This window comes from Pseudorca crassidens, chromosome 9 (genome assembly GCF_039906515.1).
Source record: "Pseudorca crassidens isolate mPseCra1 chromosome 9, mPseCra1.hap1, whole genome shotgun sequence".
NCBI classification, from domain to species: Eukaryota; Metazoa; Chordata; class Mammalia; order Artiodactyla; family Delphinidae; genus Pseudorca; species Pseudorca crassidens.
The window spans coordinates 19,021,413-19,045,156 of NC_090304.1; the positions used below are offsets into that span (position 1 = coordinate 19,021,413).

General features: G+C 38.3%; 1 protein-coding gene across 11 annotated transcripts in view; it reads left to right on the plus strand.

The window, feature by feature from the left end:
• LRRC4C (leucine rich repeat containing 4C) overlaps positions 1-23,744 on the plus strand; it is a 1,215,723-nt gene that overhangs the window by 718,319 nt on the left and 473,660 nt on the right. For all 11 annotated transcript variants that reach the window (XR_010946072.1, XM_067749347.1, XM_067749351.1 and 8 more), the window contains one exon: positions 10,785-10,921. The gene's annotated coding sequence lies outside the window, so the exon portion shown is untranslated. The remainder of the gene's footprint in view (positions 1-10,784; positions 10,922-23,744) is intronic.

A 23,744-nucleotide genomic window follows, 5' to 3' on the forward strand; every position in this document is an offset into this window, starting at 1 on the left:
CAGGACCTGCACATGCACATACATACCTATATATGGAAAGATACTTACCTTTATCTTTTCTACATTCACATACACATGCATGCACACACTTACACACACACACACGCACACACACAAACTATGAATACAATTTATTGTTATTTTGTATTCTGTCCTGTTGTGGATAAAGTGGGTAGAGATCACTAAACTGAATTGTCGATCTCTTAATGGGTTATGATCAGCAATTTGAAAAATGATGACATAGGCTATATACCCAATAACAGAACTATTATAGGAAATGGGCATCTTCAACTTTTTCATGTTGCTCTTTAAAGAGTTTAAAAAATTTACACTCTCACCAGTGGTTTAAATAAGTTTCTATTTCCTTATATTTTGTTTTCTTCTCAGTTCCCCACATCTTGTAGTTTTTTTTTTTTAATTGAGGTATAACTGACAAAACAATTGTATGTATTTTAAGATGTACAACTTGATATGTTGATATATATATACATTGTGAAATGATCACCACAGTCAAACTAATTAACATATCCATCACCTCATATAGTTGCATTTTTCTCCTCTTTCTTCTTTCTTTCTTTCTTTCTTTCTTTCTTTCTTTCTTTCTTTCTTTCTTTCTTTCTTTCTTTCTTTCTTTCTTTCTTTCTTTCTTTCTTTCTTCTTCCTTCCTTCCTCCCTCCCTCCCTCCCTCCTTTCCTTCCTTCTTTTCTCTCTCTCTCTCTGTCATGAGAACACTTAAGATCTACCTTCTCAGCACATTTCAAGTGTACAATACAGCATTGCCAACTACAGTCACCATGCTGTACCTTAGATCTCCAGAACGAATCCATCTTGTATAACTGAAACTTTGTACCCTTTGACCAACATCTCCTCATTCCCCAATCCCCACCCCCTTGGTAACCACCATTTTACCCTGTGTTTCTATGAGTTTGCCTATTTCAGATTCCACATGTAAGTGAGATCATGCAGTATTTGTCATTCTGTGTCTGGCTTATCCTCGTTTTCTCAGACTGTCCTTGTCTGGATTTGGAGAGAGATTGAGATTCTTTGAAAGACTTATGGTTGGCTTGCACTGAAAATGTTCATAAACCTTGTAACACAATGGGAAATAGAATGTGGAATTCTCTACCTATGGGTAGCAGATATTTCTTTAGTGTGCCTCCCACTTTCACTCCCAGTAACATAAAAGACAGTGAATCCAGGTCACTGGGTTCTTCTCAACCGTGGCTTCTTTACTTTACAGAAACTTGGCAGAAATCACCAAATTCAATTTTTTCCAAGAGTAAAAGTGGAGGTTCCAGGAGTCCACATTCGTTCACTTATACCTTTAATCTCCTAAATATATTTTACACAACTTATCTGTAGGTCTGTTATTAAGCCAGATTGAAAGCACCGTACCAGAAGTCAAATAGTCAATCTCACCAAACCTCAAAAACAGAACAACTTTTTGGTGCATGACATAGTTCTTGGGGGTTATTTGTACCTTGAAGGTTTAGAAGAATCTGACTATAAAATCATTAGGCTTGATTTTTGTTTGGATTAGGGGAACTGTAAGGGGTGGTAGTGTTCATTGAAGAGTATGTCATTTACTTCCAGTTCAGCTTATTTAATGGGCATTAGTTTATTTACGTTTCCTATATATTCTTTAGTCAGTTTTGGTATTGAATATTTTTCATAAAAATTTTCTTTTAGTGAGCTTTCTAATACTTTGGCATAAAATTGTTCATGGTGATCTACTACAATTTTTAAATATCAATTTTATTTCTAATTATAGCCTATTGTTTCTCTGAGTTATTTCGAATGTTTCCTTTGCTTTTTTTTTTTTTTCCCCGTGGAAACAGTTTTACTATTGCTGAAAATCTCTATGGTCCCTTTGTCCTTGTTGCTGTTTTCTTTCATTTATGCACTCATCCCAAACTTTTTTTTCCAATTGGTTTTCACATCTTCCTTTTTTAAAAAAATCTAACTTCTTTAGTTAAATGCAAAGCCCACTAATTGCTGTATTTCTTCCCCTTTCAATATATGTATTTAATTAAAGCTCAAATTGTCATGAAAGATAGTCTTATCATTGCATCCCCTAAATATTAAAAGTATACTGAACTCACTGTCGTTCAGTTCCAAATATTTTATAATATCAAGTATAATTTCTCTTACTTTACATGAATAATTTAGTTGGTCAAAGTGTTCTATATATGTCAGTTAGGTTAAGTTCGTTCATTGGGTTCAAGTCGTCTATAAACTTGACGTTTTGATCAGATGAAATCGTCAGGAGGATTGGAACTAGTTTTAGTTTTGCTGAGAATCTCTATGGTTCCTATAGTTACTGTTCTTATGTTTATTCATTTGTGATATTATCTTGATGTTTTTCTTTAAGTGACTAAGTGAGGTATGTTAAAATCTTCTGCTGTGATAAGGGGATTGCCGGTTTCTCCTTTCAGTTCTGTCATCTGTAGCTTTATATGTTTTGGGGCATGTTATTGACATTAGGTGCATTCAGATTTAGAAATGGTATACCTTACAGTTCTATACCTTCAGGCTTTGTAGAGATTCTCTCTGCTGCTGGAGTCTTGTCAGCTTCTATTCAGATATGCACCATTTTATTTACCTTGTCCCACTTGCTAGATTTCCTTCTTCATTTCTTATATCTGACAGTTCCTCTTCGACCTTATCTTTTCTTCATAGCTGTGTATTTGTTTGTGTTGTCTTTCTTAGACTCATGTCCAACATTTCTATTTATTTTGTAATGGGAAGTGTCTCCAGTTTAGTTCAATCTCTTATCAGATCAGGGATCCAAACCTTAATTACTTACCCAAAGTAAGAACTTACGTTCTAACTAAATAAATCTGATCTAAGGGATTCTTATTTCAAACAAAACAAAACAAAATAAAAGCTTTATTGCATTCTATTTGTAAGAGATCTAATTTACTAAATTATTTCAGAACTAGCCATTTTTACTACTATTACCACTACCAGCAACATCTCTACTACTCCTTCTACCTAAAGCAATAATGGCTAATAGTTAATATTTATGCAGTACATACTCTGTGCTAGCTACATTTTAAACTGCTTTACTAGTATTAACTCCTCACTTAATCCTCACACAAATACTATGAAGTAAATGTTATCATTATTCTCATTTCACAAATCAAGAAACTGAGCAATAGAGGTTAAATAACTTACCCAAGATTTAATTGTTAAATAACAAAAGGAGAATCTGAACCCAGATGTTCTGGCTCCAAAGCCCCCTTTCTCATCACAACACCAAGACTGCATTTAGACTCAAGCAAGAGGAGTCCCTGCCCTGGGCCCCATCCTTCAAAAAGATCCAAACAGGATTTCTCCAGTCAATTCTCTTTTTATAGCCATGGACTTCGTGGAACTAAGGGGATGTGCCCACCTAGAGCCCCCAGCCGTCTTCTTGACTTTGACTTACTTAATACCTGGAATTGCCTACCTAAACTCGTTTTCAGTGTCTGCGTGGGTCTCTTCCCTTAGTGTGTCCTCCAGAGAGCAGACCTCACTACTGTAGTGCATATCTGTAAGTCCAAGGGTGGCTTTGTATAGGGTATATGTTTGGAGCTCAGACTGGAGGCTTGAATGTTGACACACATGCACATGAGGTCCCTTATACAAAACCGGACTTAACAGGGGTAGGAAGTTGGGGGGGGGGGTGGTGTAAGGAGAGGGATGGGCAGCAAGGGCTGCCTTTCCCTGTGCTACCTCCTGCCAGTACAAAACTCTAAGCCATCTGAGAATTCTAAGTTTGAAAGGAACCACTGGGGCCATTATGCAGATGATAAAATGGCTTTCTTTAACAATAGCTTTATTGATAACTTTGAAATATTCAATTATTTGAAAGTGGGCCTCCATTCATTGGGTGACTGCAAATGCTAAGAGTGAGGCTGTGTAAAGCACATACTGCCTATCCTTGGACTCACCTCTAATATGGGTGCTTCATCATTCTTTCCTTCAACCAGGTTTAAAGAGGTGACTCCCGAATATGGATTCCTTTCTTTGCTGCTCTCTGAGAATTCTCTGGTGTCTTTATGCTTGGGGTTTGGGGTTGGGGTTGTGTATGACAAGAAGTGGTCATAGTTGACACATAGACGATTAACAATCAAACTCAGAAGCTTGCTGTTTTATCTCTATGTTGCCTAACATTTAGTAGGCATTCCAAAAAGGCATTGTGGATTAGTGAAAAATAATAGCTACCCTTAACTTAGCATTTAACTTAGCATCTCACGTCAGAAGTAGTGCTTTTTGCTTTCCATAGGTTATCTTATTTAATATTAAAACAAGATTTTTAGGAAAATACCATTATATCCTTTTGCAGATGAGTAAACAACTCAGAAAGTAAACTATCTCAAGGTGACAAAGTCAGTGATTGCCACTTGGATTTGTACAAGGCCATATGACTTTCTAATGCGTGCAGATGACTATAAAGTTATTTGCTTCCCCAAGAAGGAATGAATGAAAAAAATAGCCATGATTTTTCTTAAAGTCAAGCTTATCCTGAAAACCTAGCTGAACCAGTTGTTGGATGTAGCATAATCATATGCCCTGCACATCTTATTTTGATGTTTTTCTGGGCAGGTGGGACTTGAACAGCTAACTAGAGTACTGTAAGCATATTTAAACTTAGATTTTGTTTCAAAACATTAGAAAATAGAAATGAATGAAAGAAAGATACTAACATTAGTCTCTTTTCTGAAATCAATATATCAACACATTTGTTATTGAGTTATATGAATTGTGATTATTTGTCATGTTTCTGATTGAAGATATCAGATGGAATATTGTCATTATAAATATAATAACTCAGTTCTTGATTGTATGTTTATGTCAAAAGTCCCATTGAGATTTGGAATGCTGATGACACAAATACAATAAAAGAGCCCTTTATTCATTTATATTCAATAAAACAATATTAGAAGATGATACATTCCCTCTTCCTGATGGTTAGCACTTTGGGTCTTATGATTCCCTATTAAATGTATTATTTGTTGGAATATAATTTGCGAAGATTCTGTCTTTAGCATACGTGACTCTGCTTTGGCTTTCATTATGAAGTATGTGTTTACATTAAGTGGTGAAAATATATATTTTTGGAATAATCACAGTAAATGGGCACACAGCAGCTGTCAGATTTGAAAGAGGGGGTGGTCAAATGTGCAAGAGAGGATAGCATGTATTAACATCAGGTCTTGAACCCTGTGGGAGTGTCAGTGTCTTCTGGACTTTAAGAATCAGGAGAGAATCACTGCATCTTCACCTCCCTTCACTCTTACTCTGTGTTGTACTCTGCAGGGTCAACAGCATCATGTGGCAAAATGCACGACTGGAGAAAGAGAATTGGGCTCTTGTTAGAGTGGATCCCTAAGACAGATCTACAACCAAATGGGAAGGGGATAAGAAGAGTTCTAACTGTTTATGAGCTTAAGCATAAACTGGTGTTTAAGCAGTATGATGTCACACTAAAGGCAGCTCTTTTAATTCTCATTTCAAACCAGGATGGTGGATAGGGGTGGAGGGTAGGTGCTATAAACTCTATATTAGAAGTCTGAAGCCACATCTGCCCCCTGTCAGACCCCAAAACTTTGCTCTTCCTTTTATATGAAGAACGTATATAAGGAATAGTTAATATTTTTCCCAGCCTAGTATTTACTACAAGATAAATTCCTTTATTTTAATTATGTGGTTTAGTTTTTAGAGGAAGCACTAGCTCTTTGATTCAGACATATGGAAAGACCACAGTGATTGAGTGCACCTAAAGAAATATCAGCTTGCAACCTACTTCTGTCTGAAAAATCTGACTTTATCATCGAATATATCTTAACTTTGCAATTTTCCCTTAACCCAACTGTATTAATATCATAGATATAACTGGTAACAAGGCTAAAAGGTAGCTTCCCTATTTCCTTTAGATGCAACATTATTCTCTTTGAAGCCTCTTACTTTGCGTAGAAAGCATTCACTTTAAACACTTAGAGATATTTACATGAGGGGAGTCCAACTTGGACCAGTCATTAGACTAACCATTTTAAAGAGAAAATACCTGTGGTGTAAGTAGAAAAGAACATGGAGGCTGATGTAAGGTCTAGGTTTTAACACTTGTTAAACAAGTAACTAGCTGTGTGGTCTTGGTCGTGTACCTTGTCACTTCACTAAACAGCAGCTTCTAAATGTTTAAAATTACGCATTCTAGATAGAGACTTTTAAATTGTCTTGAGGATTATATGGGACCACACACACAAAAATATTCCTTTACGTTGTTTTTCTGGCAACTCAGAGGTAGCCAAATAGAGCTTGTTAAAGGAAAACAACAGCAAAAATATTTAAAATGCATAATGGTGGGAGATTATGATTCATTAAAAAGTTAAGTTTTTTTTAGAATGTTTTTTCCATCAATTCTTTTTAAATACAAGCTGTAATTCAACATTGTTCAATTCACCAACCTCTCTGGGGGCATCCTGTTTTCCTGGCAGAAGCTCAACAAATTTGGATATATGGATTGTATTTTAACAAAGGGATCAACAGCTCATCCAAGTACCTTTGACTCTAGAGGGAAATAACACTTGTAGGTGGAAACCTTCAATAGACTTGGACACCTGCATAATGACTGAACTTAGCATAGGTTTACGTAGAACACAGCTCCATTAGAATTTTGATGGCTTGGAAAGGAACAAAAGGTTGTAAATTTCCTAAGGGAAAGTCTCTGGAGGGTGTGAGGACCTGAAACAAAATCAGGCCGATGTGACAGGCGTGTTGTGAATGGCTGAAAAATAGAAAAACCCATCATCACAGGACAAATGTGTTGCATTTTTCCTAACAAACAGCGACCCATTGCAGCTTGTGTGATACGGTCCTCTCGCTTTTTAAGGGTTGCGAATAACTGGCAGGCTTTCTCTTTTCTGCTTGTTGAGAGGTGATATAGTATAAGCCTATTCATTAGATACCTATGACCTCTTAGAAATACCTTTTCCAATGGAGAAGAGGAAAATCAGGAAAGGGAGAGGACAAAAATGGGAGAAGGAGGGAGAGTAGAGGAGAGAAGGGAAGACAAGAAGAGTTGGGAAGAGGTGAGCGGAAAAGAAAAAGGGAAACTATGGGATCTGCTTGATTTTATGGTTTAGCAGTCATGAGGATGTAGTCTCAAAAGTTTTTAGAATGTGGGACTATAAGCAGATAAAAGGTAGTTTAATGTGCCCAAGATTCTGAGATCTGCCCACATTTCCAGCCACACTCTGCAAAGGGGGATAATAAGAAATCACTGCTGTCCTCCTGTTGGTACTGACAGCAGGAACTCATACCTGAATTTGTGAGCAAAAGGTGACTTAAGTGCAGAGCTGTCCAGGACAGTGGGTATCTGTAGAGGTCGTCAAACTTTATGGGCAGCAGTAGAACATAGGCAAGTGCTTCCCAAAACTTTCACCACCAAAGACTCCTCCAGCGTTTTCTTTCTGTCCCATGAACACCATAGTTTGAATTTTTTTTTCTACTGAACAGAGTCCATGGATTTAGTGACACAGTGTGTTTTTCATATTCTTATTAAGCAGTCTGCTATCTACTTCTGTTGTCACTCCAGACTGATATTAGAAAACATGGTTGCCTCTGAGTTGATTTAAATCCAGCCCCAAAGACACTTGATCTTTTAGATAGCCCTTATCTTATTGTAAATGATATTAGTCACTGCTTCTTTTGAAATACTGAAGATAGTGCTGGGTATTGCTTTCGTAGGAGATTAGTAAACATATAAAACGATAATATTAAAGTAGAAAGGGAAGTGAATTGAGACAGAAAACTTCAAATCATCTGGAGGGAAAAATAATGAGGTAAGAAAGGTTGGAAAGAGACCCTGGGGCTCCCTGCGGGTCTTAAGCAAGTGTTAATTTTCCCCTCTCTTTTATCCCTGATTCTGACAGATATGTGGCCCATTTTCCTAGCTACTAGTCCCAGATAAGTGGAAAGATGTATGAGAAGGTAAAAGCGATGGATGTTGAATCAGACCCTGCTCCTTGCTGGGTGAGAGATTTAAGAGAATCCCTCTGTTTCCCCGAGCTCTGCTTTTCCAGCTCTAAAATGAGGCCACTGGGCTATGTGATCTTGCTATCTCTTTCTATTCTAACGTGCTGTGATTTTTTTTTTTAACATCACTTCTCTGAGCCTCATTTTTCTTATCTGTAAGAATGGGAAGAATGTCTACATCACAAGGTGACTTTGAGTATTAAAAGATAGCAATTGAGTATCTTTCCCTATACAAATCTACCTGATTCCTGAATTTAGTTATTAAGAGTTCATAGAATGAGTTCAGATAGTGAGAAGTACCACGCTGTTTGAGTCTATTTCAGTTCACTATTTCATATACTAAGTGGTGAGTTTTGGATAGTGAAGATTTATCAAATGTTTTTTGTTCCTGGATGTCTTTGGAAGCGCCTTACACATAGGCAACCCTCAATAAAGATTTACTCTGGTCTCCTTGACCTTGAGGATAGAGACAGCCTTGTTCAGCTTTGCACCCCCAGTATGTAGCACCGTGCCAGAGTCAGGAATTCCCAGTGGATGTGTGTGACCCTCAGGCAAGTCATGTGATCTTGCTGGGTCTCAGTTTGGCTGTAAAATGTATTCAACAGTATCTGCCCCCCATAGAGTCTTATAAAAAATAGTAAAAGATCATTTCAAAAAAGGTAAATTCAGGATTCTCACACAGATATAAAATAATCAAGTGTAAAATATTTTACATAACTCATTAATCAATGAAAGAACCAGGAGTGTTACAACCAATTAAGAGAAAAATCCAAAATAAAGACACATTTATAGATCAAGAATATGGAAATTAATGTGCTAAGGAGGTAAAACTAGCTTCTTGCACAGTGAAGAGGGAAGTCAGTTGAACCTCTACTAGGCAGAATAACATTTGACTTTAGAGAAGAATTATTTTGTACTGCTAATAGCTATTTATATTTTACAGAGTTGTAAATTCTGTAGAATTCTGCCATAGAATCACATAAACAGAAAGGTGTGCTGTAGACAATATATATAGTTTTCCATTGAAGCACAAAATTTTCCCCACATAAATTAATTAGATAATCATGTAAATTACTTAACTGGTGCCTAGCACGCAGCGAATTTCCAATAAATGATTCCTTTTAAAAATTGTAACAATGAAAGAGACTGTTTTGTAGATACTCAATAAATTGAATCAGAACTGCAACTCTAACAATGCCTTAGTCTGTTTCTGAGGTTTGTTACCTGTTGTCTCATGTAATTCAGGGTCCTCCTCCTCTTTTTGAATATATACTCTACTATGTTTCTTTAACATGTGCCAAGGAGAGTCTGCAAATTGCCGAACAAGCTTAAACATTTCTCTCTGCGTTAAATACAATACTATCCTAGTGGAAATTCTTACAATAACCCAGAATGACAATAGCAAAACCAAGTTCGAGGCAAACCTAACAATGGATGTTTATTCATATGTTTGTGGAAGGAAGACTCCTCTGCTGTCACTTTTGTTTAAGCAACAGTTCAAAGTGTTGAAAAGGGTAGTCTGTTTTATGGAGTAAAAGGAGAAAATACTGAGGCTGTATCTAATTGGCAAGTGTTCCATTAAGATGGCATTTTGGGAAGTGCGGGAGACCTTCTAATTGATACATTTGACAGTTCTTGGTTGGCTAAAGGGGACAAGTAAGAAATTTGGGGTTCAAAAGAGTAAGGATTGTTTAGTGTGAGAGCAGAGGGTTTTCTGTGGCTATTTCCTAGAACAAGAAGGTGTCCATGGGGTTCTTTGTTCCTGTCATAACGGTCCTTCTAGACTGGGAGGAGACGACCACTATGGCTGATGGTTTTTTAATATAAACCAGTTAATACAAGTGAGAGTTCAAGAAGTAATACGGTTTAGATGTGCATGAAATGATTTTGTTGAATTTAGTTAAAAGAGCCCCATGAATCCAAGATAGACATTTGAAATTTCAGGCCAAAGCAGTTGTGATGGGGGAAATAAAAATCATATGGTTAAAGAATCTGACCATAATTATGTGATACATAATGACATGAAATTTACTATCAGTTTTCCCCTGGAAGTCACCATAGCCCAATGTCCAAGCCACTCTTTTTTCTTTTGTCTTAAGACAGATTCAATGCAAAAAAATGTTTTGATATTAATTGTTAAAACAAAACAATAATTGATGGTCCTCTCCCACACCTGAGTGATGAAAGAGCAATGAATTCAGCTTAGCTGGTCTTAAAATCTGACCTCCCCAATATGTAAGTCTTTCCCCTATGATCTGAAAAATGAGGCTAATAAAAACTTGCCAGACAGAGAGTTAGTTATAGGTAGTAAGTGCTTAGAAAGGTGTTTGTACTAATTGAATAAGATTATATGTATATATATATATATATGCATATATATATGAGTGTATACATATATAGTAGCTAACAACAAAGCCCCAGGCCCATGGTAACTTCTCAAATGTTAAATTCCTTTCCACCTTCTCGAAGCATGCAAGAATAAGAAATTTTTAGTGAAATCTATTATATTGAGGCTCTAATCAACCAACTTTTATTAAGCCTTTGTTACTCACCTGGGCTTCTACTAGGTGTTCATTGGAGATACAAAAGCACATTAACATGCAATATTGTTTTTAAAAGAGAAATTTTTTCTTCCTAAACCTTTCTATTAAACAAATAATAAAATGTTCAAATTTTTTAGTGTGAGTTATGGGCGCTATAATCTAATTGATCCACCAGCATTTTATATTCCTAAGTATATCCTTTTATTCTTTTTTATATAGGAGTTACTGGAAAAGCAGAGATAAACTATGTAGATTAACAATATGGAAACATCCTGAAACCACTTTGGAGTCTCAGTAAATTGACTGGATTCAAGTTTCACAAACAGGGAAACTGGCCCCTGGACAATTTGCTACAGGTAAGTGAGAGGTGTAATTTACTTTGTTAGGATCTTTCGAAGATGTACTGACTGTGGGGTTCTTAATTACATTTCAGATGATTGTAATGTTCGTTCGGTACAGCTGACAGCTTCTCTTCTCTCCCAAACGTACACATGTGGATGCCAACATATGGCTAAAAGTCTGGCCATTTCATCTTGTTCATTTGGGCTTCAGTCAATTACAAAAGGAGGAAGCAGGGGGGAAAAGTACCCACCTCATAAAACTTTTACTAGTGGTGATTTATGCGGAGGGGTGCGAGTCAAACTTTTCCTGGGACAGATGTTTCTTCGCACTGCCCGGGGAGTTGAAAGAGCAGCAGATTGGTCTGTCCAGGATTCAGAAGGAAACAAGCAGGCAAATGGTGATGCCCCCCTCCTTCTTTGAAACTGGGGCAGCAGTTCGGTCACTGATATGGAACAAAGTGTTTAGGAAAGGTAACTGGCTTTGTATTCTCCCTTTGAAAACCTGGTGAGATTGGAAAGCTTGATGTGGTGACAGCATGACAATATTTTCTCTTGGGCTGTTGCTGAACTTGTCTGAATGAACCGGTGGGGAGGAATGAAAGTCTAAGTGACTCATACAGTTGGCGGTCTGTGGGCTGAGGGCACAGGCTGTGGCATGGTCTGTAGCTAAATGTTGTATCATCAACAGTCAAGGCCGCTTGAACCTGGACAGCTCTGCGAAATGGAAGTACTCTGTTCATTCATCTGTGGCGATTCACTGTGTCGAGGAGAAAAAAAGTAAGATCAAGTCATAGTGCTATTAAGCTCCATCTATGGCAAGGGAGACATTTCTGCTTGTCATTTTAATCGGCAAATACTTACTTGGATCATTCCTGCTGTTTTGCGGGTGAAGTAGAAATATTATTAGAACCTGGCACCCGGGCAAGAGGAATTGCTCTTACATTTTCCTGTTAATATTTAGCTCTCTCCGGGTTGCTTGTATAACAGCTGTCTGTCCTGAATTCATAACTGAAGAGCTTCCCTGAAGACAACTATTCTTTCCTGCATCAAGTGCATCACATTGCATAGATTAAGCTAAATAGAAGACATGATATCTGTCTTCTGGGAAACCACTTTGTTTGGAAAGTCGCATAAGAACATAGATATGGAGGTGTGTTCTAGCATGTAAAGTGCTCTCTAAAGGTGAGGAGGTGATGGTAAGATAAAGATATGGTAGCAGCCCCTCAAGGGGAACATGAATCAACAAAGAGAGAAAAAGACCTGAAGCTCTTGTTTTCTGGTTCATTTGGTTTTTTGTTTTTTTAAGTATATGTGATGGTCCCCTTTCTCTGCCTTATATCTTAGTCCTTCTATCTATACAGAAGGGAGGACGTTGTTTTCTTTTACGCCTACTCTTGTGTTTATAGGGAAGAAAGACTCACATGAGTGACTCAGGTGAAAAGAGAATTATTCTGTTAACATGTGTGGGCTGGAACTGAAAAAGAATTTGAACAAGAAAAAGAAAAGACAGTTCTAGAACCTTCTTAAATGTCTGTACCATTCTCATAAGCAACAGGGAACTTATCCTTTTTGCAATTCAACTTCTCTCTGAACATATATTCCATTCATTCCTCTCTCTCTCTCCCCTCCCCTCCCACTCTTCCTCTCTGTCGGCTTCTGATTGCTTTTCTTACGCCTCTTTTATTTGCTTCTCTCATAATTTTGCCTTGCACATAGCTTCTCATGGCCTCTTTGGCCACCTCCCATGTATTCAGCTTCAAATCTTGCTGCTAACGGCCTGCCTCTGTTGGGTTACACTCAGGAGACAGAAACCACACTGGTTATATTAAGAGATAAAATGTAATTTAAGAATTATTTACCAGATATCGGATAATTAAAAACGCAAAAAAGGGGCACTGATAAGGCATAGAGATAGAAGTTGCAGGAAGTGGCTACTTTGGCTGCAGGGACAACAGCAAGAGTTTGAGATGATTAGAATTTAGAATATTGGAGGAGGGCCTTTACAGAACCGGAATTTAGGAGTCTTGGGTAGGGGTGTTGCCTGAAACATACAGGAACTTTAGAAGCTTGGGTGGGGAGGACTCCACCTTGCTGGGATTAATGTCTCTAAGAAGAATTATGCTAGCTAGCTGGTGTCGTGCCCCAGGAGCTTAGATTGGCGACCACAAAGATCTAGGACTCAGAATTTGTGAGGAATGTTGTTGAGCCAGTGTAACAGCCCGACGAATTAGAAGGGAATCACAGGCAGAGCTGGGACCACATCTCTGAGGAAGGGATACCAGGCAGCTAGTGCTGTAACATCACTTGGAGAGGGGGGCGATTAGGCTGCTTCTAGGTGTGTAGGAAAAAATGCAAAATGGAACCAACTGTTGTGTGGGGTATAGGTCAGGAACAGTTCTCCCTCCAACTTTCTAGTCTCCCTCTAGCTCTTTCTATTGGCATAAGTAGGGAATCAGGTGACAAAGGAGACCTGTGCTTTGCAGAGACCCAGGCTCAGCATTTCAAAGCAAGATAGAGGAGGATGGATTTGAACTGAGAGATAGCAATTTAACAGTGAGCACATAGCTTATCCCTTGTTTATGTGTAAAGGTGTGTGTGTGTGTGTTTAAATTTTCGAAAGTGAGACTCTGATTGGCTTGATTCATCTCTTCACTGAGGTCACAGCTTTTGACTTACCTAAGATTTGCCTGACTTTTAGTTCAGTGCTGCTCCTGGCTTAACTGAGTGGCATCAGATGGTGGATTATAATAGAATGCAATGGAAAACATTCCTCTTAGGGCCATAATCTCTTTTTCTGAAAATCAACTAAGGACATTCATGTGATTGCTATGTAGTACAGATGTAAAATATGTAAATGTGATATTGTTAATGGTTGACTTTTTAATTAAGCTTTTTAATTGTGAAACAATTGTACATTAACATGTAGTTTTAAGAAATAACATGGAGAGACCCCATGTCCTCTTCTCCCATCCCCCTGATGATAATATCTTACAAAACTATAGAACAGTAAATAAGACAACCATGACCTTGACATTTGTACAAGGAACAGAGATTTTCTGTCACCACAAGGGCCCCTCCTGTTGCCTTTTTATAGCCACACCCACTTCATTCCCATCCCCAACTCTTCCTTAAGCACAGACATTTCCATAATTTTGTCATTACAAAAATGTTATGTAAATGGAATCACACAGTATGTAACGTTATGGGACTGGCTTTTTTTCACTCAATACAATTCTCAGAAGATTCATCCAAGTTATTGGGTGCATCAGCAGTCCCTTTATTTTTCCAGCTAGTAGTATTTTATGGTAAAGATATACAACAGTTTATCTCACCATTCACCTTTTGAAGGATGTCTTGATTGTTTCACTTTGAGGCTATTACAAAGTTGCTAGAAGCAATAATGTGCAGAGTTTTGTGTAAACATAGATTTCATTTCATTGCTCCAAAGTGCAGTTGCTAGATTATATGGTGGTTGTATATATAGTGGGTTTTTTCCAGCTTTATTGAGAGTTAATTGACACATAACATTGTGAAAGTTTAAGGTGTACAGTGTGATGATTTGATACATATACAGGCTGTGAAATGTTTACCATAATAAGGTTAGTTAACACATGCTTCATCTCAAATAATTACCATTTTGTTACTGTTGTGGTGGTGAAAACACTTAAGAGCTACTGTCCTAGCAACATTTAACTATGTAATACAGTGTTGTTAACTGTAGTCACCATGCTGTACCTTAGATTCCCAGAACTTAGTCATCTCGTAACAGAAAGTTTGTACCTTTTGACCAATGTCTATTACTCCCACCTCCCACCCCTGGTAACAATGAATCTACTGTCGGTGTCTATGAGTTCGATGCTTTTAGATTCCACATATAAGTGAGATCATACAGTATTTGCCTTTCCCTGTCTGACTTATTTCACTTAGCATAATGCCCTCAAGGTCCACCCATGTTGTTATAAATGGCAGGCTTTCCTTCTTTTTATGACTGAATAAATTTCATATATCTATATATGTTACACATAACATTTTCATTATCCATTCATTTATTGGTTGACACTTAGGTTGTTTCCATATCTTGGTTACTGTGAATAATGCTGCAGTGAACATGGAAGGGCAGATACCTGTTGAAGATAACGATTTCATTTCCTTTGTGTATACACCTAGAAGTGGGATAGGTGGATCATATGGCAGTACTATTTTTCATTTTTTGAGGAACCTCCATACTGTCTTCATAGTAGCTGCACCAATCTACATCCCCACCAACAGTGCACCAGGATTCCCTTTTCTCCACACCGTCACCAGCATTTGTCTTGCTGGTAATAGTCGGTCCGCCAGGTATACGGTACCATCCATTGTGGTGTTTATTTGCAGAGAAAAAGTTTTGAATTTCAATAAAGTCCAGTTTATCAGATTTTCCCTTTGTGGATCATGCTTTAGTGTCCAGTCTCCGAACTCTTTTCCTAGCCCTAGACCTCAAAGGTTTTCTTCTATGTGTTTTTTCTAAAAGTTTTGTAGTCTTTATTATGTTTAAGTGCATGACTCATAACCCATCTTGAGTTAATTTTTGTGTGAGATGTGAAGCCTAAGTCACATTAAAGACACGCTTATGCGCATCCACTTGCTCTTCTTGGCATTGGCATCTCTTGAGGTTTTCATCCATTTGAAACCTTCCTGGTTGTTGGTGTAATGAATTATTTGCAACTGATACTTGGATCTTTTGGGTATTATATTATGAGACTCTATATCTTATTTAAACCTTCACTTTTAGCCGCCTTCTTCCGATATTGCTTCAGCAGGGGAAGGGGGGGTAAATTACATCAGGTGGGAGTGGAAATTCATGTTCCGTACTTGGCCTCTGTTGACACATGAGTGGGTGGGGCCTCCTCATTACTTCTGAGCATGGGCAGGAGTTCCACCTTCCACTAGACATCCACCGATATGTCCCTGGCTGGGAGGAATAGGAGGGTGGTGTAACTGCTACCCATTTGGCCACCACTGACACTATGGGCAGAAGAGTGGCCTCGTTCCTGCTGGGAAGTAGTGAAAGGCCTGACTCTCCATGAGGCAAAATCAGATACATTTCCAATATGTCAGGGAAGGTCCCCTGTTACTGCTGACTGGAGGTAGAAATCCAGGCTCCCCATGTCACCTCCACTAGCAAAGCAAGGGGTGGAAGGTGGCCTTGTGGCTGCCTGGCAGACATAAAAGTTCTAGTTTCCTACTTGGCCTTGTCTGATACCACCTTGGTGGGGAGTTCAGGGGACCCCGTCACAACTTGTTGAAGGTGAAAGTCTAGGGCTTTCCCGGCTTGGGTAGGGATAAAGCAATATGTTTTTGGAGGTGTTCAGCTGGACAACAGAGGAATTGTCTTAGAGTTTTTCCTGTTGCGAAACTGCATTTTCCTTGTCCTTAGGATAGAGAGAAGAGACTTTTGTTGTTTCTTTCTTTTCTTGTCTATACCTGTCAGCGTTTCTGGGTTTCTGGTCTCTTCTACTTCAAGTCTGGGGTAGATGAGGCAAAAGGAAAACCCAGGAATTCACCATCATGTCATTACTTGGATCTAAGCTTCCTTGACAGCCTGTCTCCTACTCTGCACCTTTCAACTTCTTCTTATATATTTCTTTTAACATGTTATGTCCAGGGGTTATAACTGTACTTAGTGGGGTGAAAAGGAAAATGTTAAGTCTACTCTATCCTCCTGGAAGTAGGATCCTTTGGAGGCATTTTTGAAGATATTTCGATGGGTCCGCTTTTATGGTTAAATTTTAAAAATAATAATTCAGGTAGAAACATACAGCTCTTAAACAAAACAAAACAAAGCAAACAGACAAACAAAAGCACTCAACTTTTCACTCAGTCTGTTCCCCTGTATTTGGGTAGGAACACATGAAAACCCATCTCAAAGAGATGATTACTTTACACAGTAGAAACTTTCAGATAATTATTGAACGAAGGAATAATCGCTAAATGAATTAATTTTGGCAAATTGTCTCCTACATGTGAAACACTATTCAAGGCACCAAGGAGGGCATATCACATATATATTTATGATATAGACCTAACTATCAAGTTATCTACAAACCATTAACAGTGCTAAAACGGAAAGTCTACCGTAACTGTAATATATAAGGTAGAAATGTATCTTTCATCTCTTCGGAGCAAAGCAGTGTCTTGTTCATCTTCGTTGCTAGTGCCTATTGGAGCACATTACTCATCATACATGACTTTGCTGTAGGAGTTTAGCAGACGGAGAGCGAGCACTTCAAACTGCTGGGAAATAATCTGTCCTGTATCTTCCGAAAGCTCAGCAGAAGGGGAGTTCCATCACATCACTAAGTAATGTATTCTCACACTGCACATTCCTTTACCAAGTTAGAGAATTCTTTATGTGAACCCTATCCCCGCAAATGAACTGAGGTGCTTATTCTTCTAACTTGGGTAGGAGAAGAGCAGAGATAAGCATCATTCTTCACACATATACTTTTAAATATTTAAGGTCAAGTGCCCCCTCTATCTCATCATACACGCTGTAACTCTAAATACCAACCACCAGAGCTTCATGTTTATATACATATATATGATGGCAGTCTGTGAGTCAAGTGTCAATCCCACTCATCCCAACACACACAAGAAAAAAACAAATAACTAAAATGAATAAACAAAAATAGCAACATATGGTAACAAGATGATTTAACATCACTGTCCTTTGAGACAGGTATGAAATCTATCCTTAAACATAGCCCACGGAGAGGCTCTGAATTTCATCAGTTTATTGTAAAGTCTAACAGGCTGGGCATCACATAAACAATGGCTTTTCAGTTACCTAAGGACAGAACTTTATGCACACGTATAAAAGTCCCTTGGCAGAAAGTCAGAATCACAGCTAACAAACTCTCTAGCATTTCGGTCCTGGACCAGGGGATGCCAGAGGCTTAGGGAAACCAACAAGAGCCCTGATGCTAGGAATCTTGATGGGACAGAAACAGTCATGTTTAATGCACAGCAAGGGGCTTCCTGCGAAAGCAGAAGAGTTCTGCTCATCGTAGACAGGTGAAAAGAGATCTTTCTGACTTACGTCATAGACACTCAGAGGACATGAACTTTGACTTGTGTATTTGATAAAGCAGTGGTAGACTTAGGGGGGCTTTTTAAATATTGAGTATTTACAGGATCAAGTTTTTAAAAAAGCATCCTGGTTTTTGTTTGGTTGGCTTTATCATAAAAGTCGTGCTCTTCGGATGAAGAGCTCTCCGTGAGTGCCTAGATCTGTAAAATAAAAGGAAAGAGCAAAGTTTGAAGTGGCGTGAGTTCTACTGTATGTGATTTTTGGTGTAGAATAGGGATAACACGCTGAACAAGAAAGATGATGTTTTCACATGGTACACCTTGTTTCATGGAAGTTCATTTTAATAGGTTCTTGAGACAGAAAATAACACTTAGAACTCACACCTTTAAAACTTCCAAGAATTTAGAACATTACAGCAGCATTCTATCTGTCATGTAAACTTCATAGTTGCCACAGAATGAAATGATCAGGGTGCCATACAGTATTCAACATAGAAAATAGCCTATATTAGCGGAAAATTGCACTACGCTGTGGGTTATAAGGTTTACAAAGGCTATTAGATTTAAAAAATTGCCCATGTATTAAGTTATTATTTCTTTTAAAATACATTTTGAAATATCTTTAAAAAATATATTGGCATTATCATAAGCAAAACATGTTTTTATTATTAGAAACTTAGAAACAAAATAACAAGATAACCACTACTTTGTTAAGGAAAAGAGATTAAAGGCATCAAAAAAGATGTTTGAGAGTGAGTGGCAGTTACTTCTTATTGCCCTCATCCTGAATGTGATTCTGCAGTTTTTCTGAATCTATAATGCAGATTTAGCCAATATTTCTGAGCTAGTTGAGGGCTGAGAGGTGGAGCTAAGAAACACAGAGAACATCATCAGAGCGATTGCACTCTTGCCATATTCCAGCTTATCAAACATAATTTAAAAGTTTCCAGGTATATTTGAAGCACTTTCTGAAAGAAAATTCAGCCCAAGTCTGTTAAGTCTCTATCCTGCCTGTCCAAATAAGTAAAACGATCATATCATTGGCAGTACCTCAATGTTCTCAGCTTTTTTTTAAGTGACAAATGTGCTAAATATCATGGGAATTCCTTATGCTTGATTTGTCACATTTTACATCTTAAAGATGTAATATGGAGCTTAAAGCTCCGTATTCATGGTGCAAATACAATGAAATATCTCTGCAGTAAAGCAAAATGTTTCACAGTGCACGTTTACTGTTCGCAAAACCGAACCATAAACCAGAAATTTCAAAGTCAGTGAAACAATTTGGGACAAGCATTCTATTCAGCTGAATGATGTGCTTCTATTTTAGAGAGCAACTCCTAAATTGAGTGTCTTGCACAGAGACGGCACAGTGGTAACAAATTATTGAATGAATGATTGTTTTTTGCATACACCTGAAAATAACAAGGTAGAACCAAAGGTGTGCCGTAAAGCCAGCTCTCTGAGGTTAAAAAAAAAAAGAAAAGAAAGAGAAAAAAGCTCTGATTTGTAGTCTTCTCTTCTTTCTGGGGTTTAAATACTCCCCCCTATGACCCATTTTAATTACCAATGTGGTGTCACTGAACACAGAGGTGGGAAAAGATGTTCAGAATGTAGTCTTGCAGGCTGGTACCAGCTGGCTCCAGTCCCCTACTGGTTAAGGCCCCTTGACTTGCATTCATGTGATTTGGCAAAAGAAAGTCATGCCACCGATTTCCTGTTGGTTAATTAGCTGACTTGATTTTGATGTGGGCCTTTCACCAGTAATGATAATAAAGTGTTACTTTTTTCCAGGTAGGCTACCTGCAGGAAGAAAAGTTGTAAGAATACCTCCCCAGGAGTTCCCACGCTTTTGATAGCAAATAAAAAGCAAGGAAGGCCTTGAGGATTTTCCTGAAGTCGAAAAAGAAATCTCTTTAACTAGGGCCACCTACTTTGGGGTCTGGGCACTGTTAAGCATGCCTTGAAGAATCCTTATTCTTAGCTCCTCTAAGCTCAAAAACTGAATAGGAAAGCCTTAGGCAAAGCATGCTTTAGCAACATGGTATATTAACTCTTAGAATTTATAAAATCCTTCCAATCCCCCATGATGCTGAACTACTTTTGAAGTCAAGAAATTTAGTGCAATACAGAGTGAAGTAAGTCAGAAAGAGAAAAACAAATATCGTATGCTAACACATATATATGGAACCTAAAAAAAAAAAAAAAAGTTTCTGAAGAACCTAGGGGCAGGACAAGAATAAAGACGCAGACGTAGAGAATGGACCTGAGGACGCAGGGAGGGGGAAGGGTAAGCTGGGATGAAGTGAGAGAGTAGCATTGACACATATACACTACCAAATGTAAAATAGATAGCTAGTGGGAAGCAGCCACATAGCACAGGGAGATCAGCTCGGTGCTTTGTGACCACCTAGAGGGGTGGGATAGGGAGGGTGGGAAGGAGGGAGACGCAAGAGGGAAGAGATATGGGAACATATGTATATGTATAACTGATTCACTTTGTTATAAAGCAGAAACTAACACACCATTGTAAAGCAATTATACTCCAATAAAGATGTGAAAAAAAAATAGGTATTTCAGGAAAGAAAAAAGAAATTTAGTGCCTACAAGAATAAAGAAATCTTGAGGATGGTTTATGATTAAAACGTCATTCATTACAGAACTTTATGGATCAGACTCTGAGCTGGACATTCTCACTTATTTTATATTTTTTATTTAATTCATGTGTCTTTACTCTTTATGATAAAAGTAGAAATTCTTTCATTTAATGAAGATAGAAGAGGGCATCCCCAAAGTTATTAAAACTAATATTTTAATAGCAATAGCAATCACCATCTGTTAAATGTCAGCTATGTCCTAGACAGTTCACATTTACCATATTAGTTAATACCCAACATTATTTCTATTTTATAGTTGGGGTAAATGAGACTGAGACTGAGAGTGTTATTCATGAGGTCATGAACTAATAAATTAAAGAGGAGAAGCTGGATCACAAGTCAGTGTTCCTCCAAATTTATTGCTTAACATGTGTTAATTAATTCAGTCATTCCACAAATGTTTATTGAGCACCCACTATGAGTCAGGGACTCTTCTTGGCTTCAGAGATACAGCAGAGAACCACATCAATAGAAATTCTGGCTCTCACCGATCCCCATTTTAGTGGGCAGAGACAGTCAACAAGCAAATAAGCAAAACAGAAGAATATGAAATTAATGTTATGTTGGACGGTGATAAGTTCTATAGAACATGTAGTATAGGTGGAGTGCCTCGCAATTTTAAACCAATAATCAGGGAAGGCATCACTAAGAAGATGAGAATGACCAGAAGGAAGTGAGACACTGAGGTATGCAAATATCTGGGAGCAAAGAGGAAACGTGCAGAGGCTTTCAAGTGACAGCAGGCTTAGTGCATTTGAGGAACATCAAGGTTTACGGAGTAGCTAAACAGAAGCAGCCTCGGGAGAAAGTGATGGGAGTCGAGGTCCTAGAAGTGGGAGGTGTGGGGGAGGATGCTGGATTCCTTTGGCTTCTGTGGTGAGTGTAGACTGGAGGGAGGTGCAGGTGAAAGAAGAGAGGAAAATCAGCAGGCTGTTGCAATAATCCATGTGAAGGATGATAGTCTCTTGCACCGTGATGGTAGAGGTACAACGAAGAACTGGTTGGATTCTGAATATATTTTGAGTAGATATAATTTGCGGAATGATTAAAAGTAGGCTGTGAGTGAGAGAGAGATTAAGAATAACTCTAAAGTTTTTGATCTGAATAAACAGAAGCTTCCATTTACGAAGATGGGGAGGACTGTAGAAGGAAAGATTTGGGAAGGAAGATAAGTAATTTGTTTTTCAAATGTGGTAAGATGGAGGAGACGCAAGAATAAAATAACATTATCTACTTCAATGTATAAGTTTCAATAAGTTAATCTATAAAAGCACTATACATGTTAATTAGCTCTTTTTCTTCATTCTATTCTCAGTTGTGTGATATAATTATGTCAAGACTAAGATTTAAAGACTGGCTATAATAGAATTGGTGGACTGTGGGCAAGATTTCATAAACAGAGAAGGGACAGTTTTTAAACTTGGATTAAAAAGTCAGAACAGGGCTTCCCTGGTGGTGCAGTGGTTGAGAGTCCGCCTGCTGATGCAGGGGACACGGGTTCGTGCCCTGGTCCGGGAAGATCCCACATGCTGCTGAGCGGCTGGGCCCGTGAGCCATGGCCGCTGAGCCTGTGCATCTGGAGCTTGTGCTCTGCAACAGGAGAGGCCACAACAGTGAGAGGCCCGCATACCACACACACACACACACACACACACACACACACAAAAAGTCAGAACAGACTGATGTGTATTTGTGGGACCAAGTTTCTAAAGAGAAGTAAGAGTCAAGAGAGATGAAGAAGATGGTATTTTTTTCAGATTCTTCTCCCTTATACATTATCACAGAATATTGAAGAGTGTTTCCTATGCTATACAGTAGGTCCTTGTTGGTTATCTAGTTTATACATAGTAGTGCGTATATGTTAATCCCAAACTTCAATTTATCTCCCCCCCTTCCCCCTTTGGTAACCATAAATTTGTTTTCTATGTCTGTGAATCTGTTTCTGCTTTTGTAAATAATTTCATTTGTATCATACTTTTAGATTCCACATGTAAGTAATATCATATGTTATTTTTCTTTCTCTGACTTACTTCACTTAGTATGATAATCTCTAGGTCCATCCATGTTGCTGCAAATGGCATTATTTCATTCTTTTTAATGACTGATATTCCATTGTATAAATATACCCCATCTTCTTTACCCATTCATCCGTCAATGAACATTTAGGTTGCTTCCACATCTTGGCTATTGTAAATAGTGCTGCAGTGAACATTAGGGTGCCTTTTTGAATTATGGTTTTCTCCAGGTATATGCCCAGGGGTGGGATTGCAGGATCATACGGTAGGTCTATTTTTAGTTTTTTAAGGAACCTCCATACCGTTTTCCATAGTGGCTGTACCAATAACTGAATCACTTTGCTGTACACCTGAAACTAACCCAACATTGTAAATCAACTATACTTCAATTAAAAAAAAATTTTTTTTAATGTCTATAGAGTCATTAAGAACAGAACCTGATGAATCTGGGTGAATGAAAGAGTAATTGACTCTGGATACGATCCATGCTGGTCTGGAAGTCCCGATTTTAGTATCAGATGCAGGGTAAGGAGGCAATGACTCTCCATCTTCAGACACAAGTGCGATGTCAACTGAAGGTGTTATAGAGCCATCAGAGAAGATTGCTGTGCTTCAAAGCCATGTTCTCAGGGCACTCACTGACAAACAGAGACTGTAGCACAGCACCTTGACTGAGTGGACATTTCCTGAGCAATGCGAGACATCCCAGACATTTCCAGGAATAAGTATGGACATTTTCAGGAAGAAAGTGAGCCTTGGCCTCTGAGCAAGTTAGTAAATATCTCATCCGGCCATTAACGAGGCCTCATTTTCACTCTCTAGCTGGAGATGCCAGTGGTCATGCCTGCGATACGTTCTATATGATAGCCATTTCTCCAAGCTGCCCTGGTGTACTGGACGGTGGCCTGCCCATCTGGAGGCATTAGGGACTTTCGCGGGCACTCTGAGAGCTAAATCCAGCATCACTTCTCTATCCTGAGTGTGCTCCTTGTATGCCATTCTGCGGCTTTCTCATGCTTTAGGCCTTTAGATTGTTTTCCTTTATTTTCTGAGATGCCATTCCCCATGTCTTTACACTCATGATTGCCCCTAAGATGA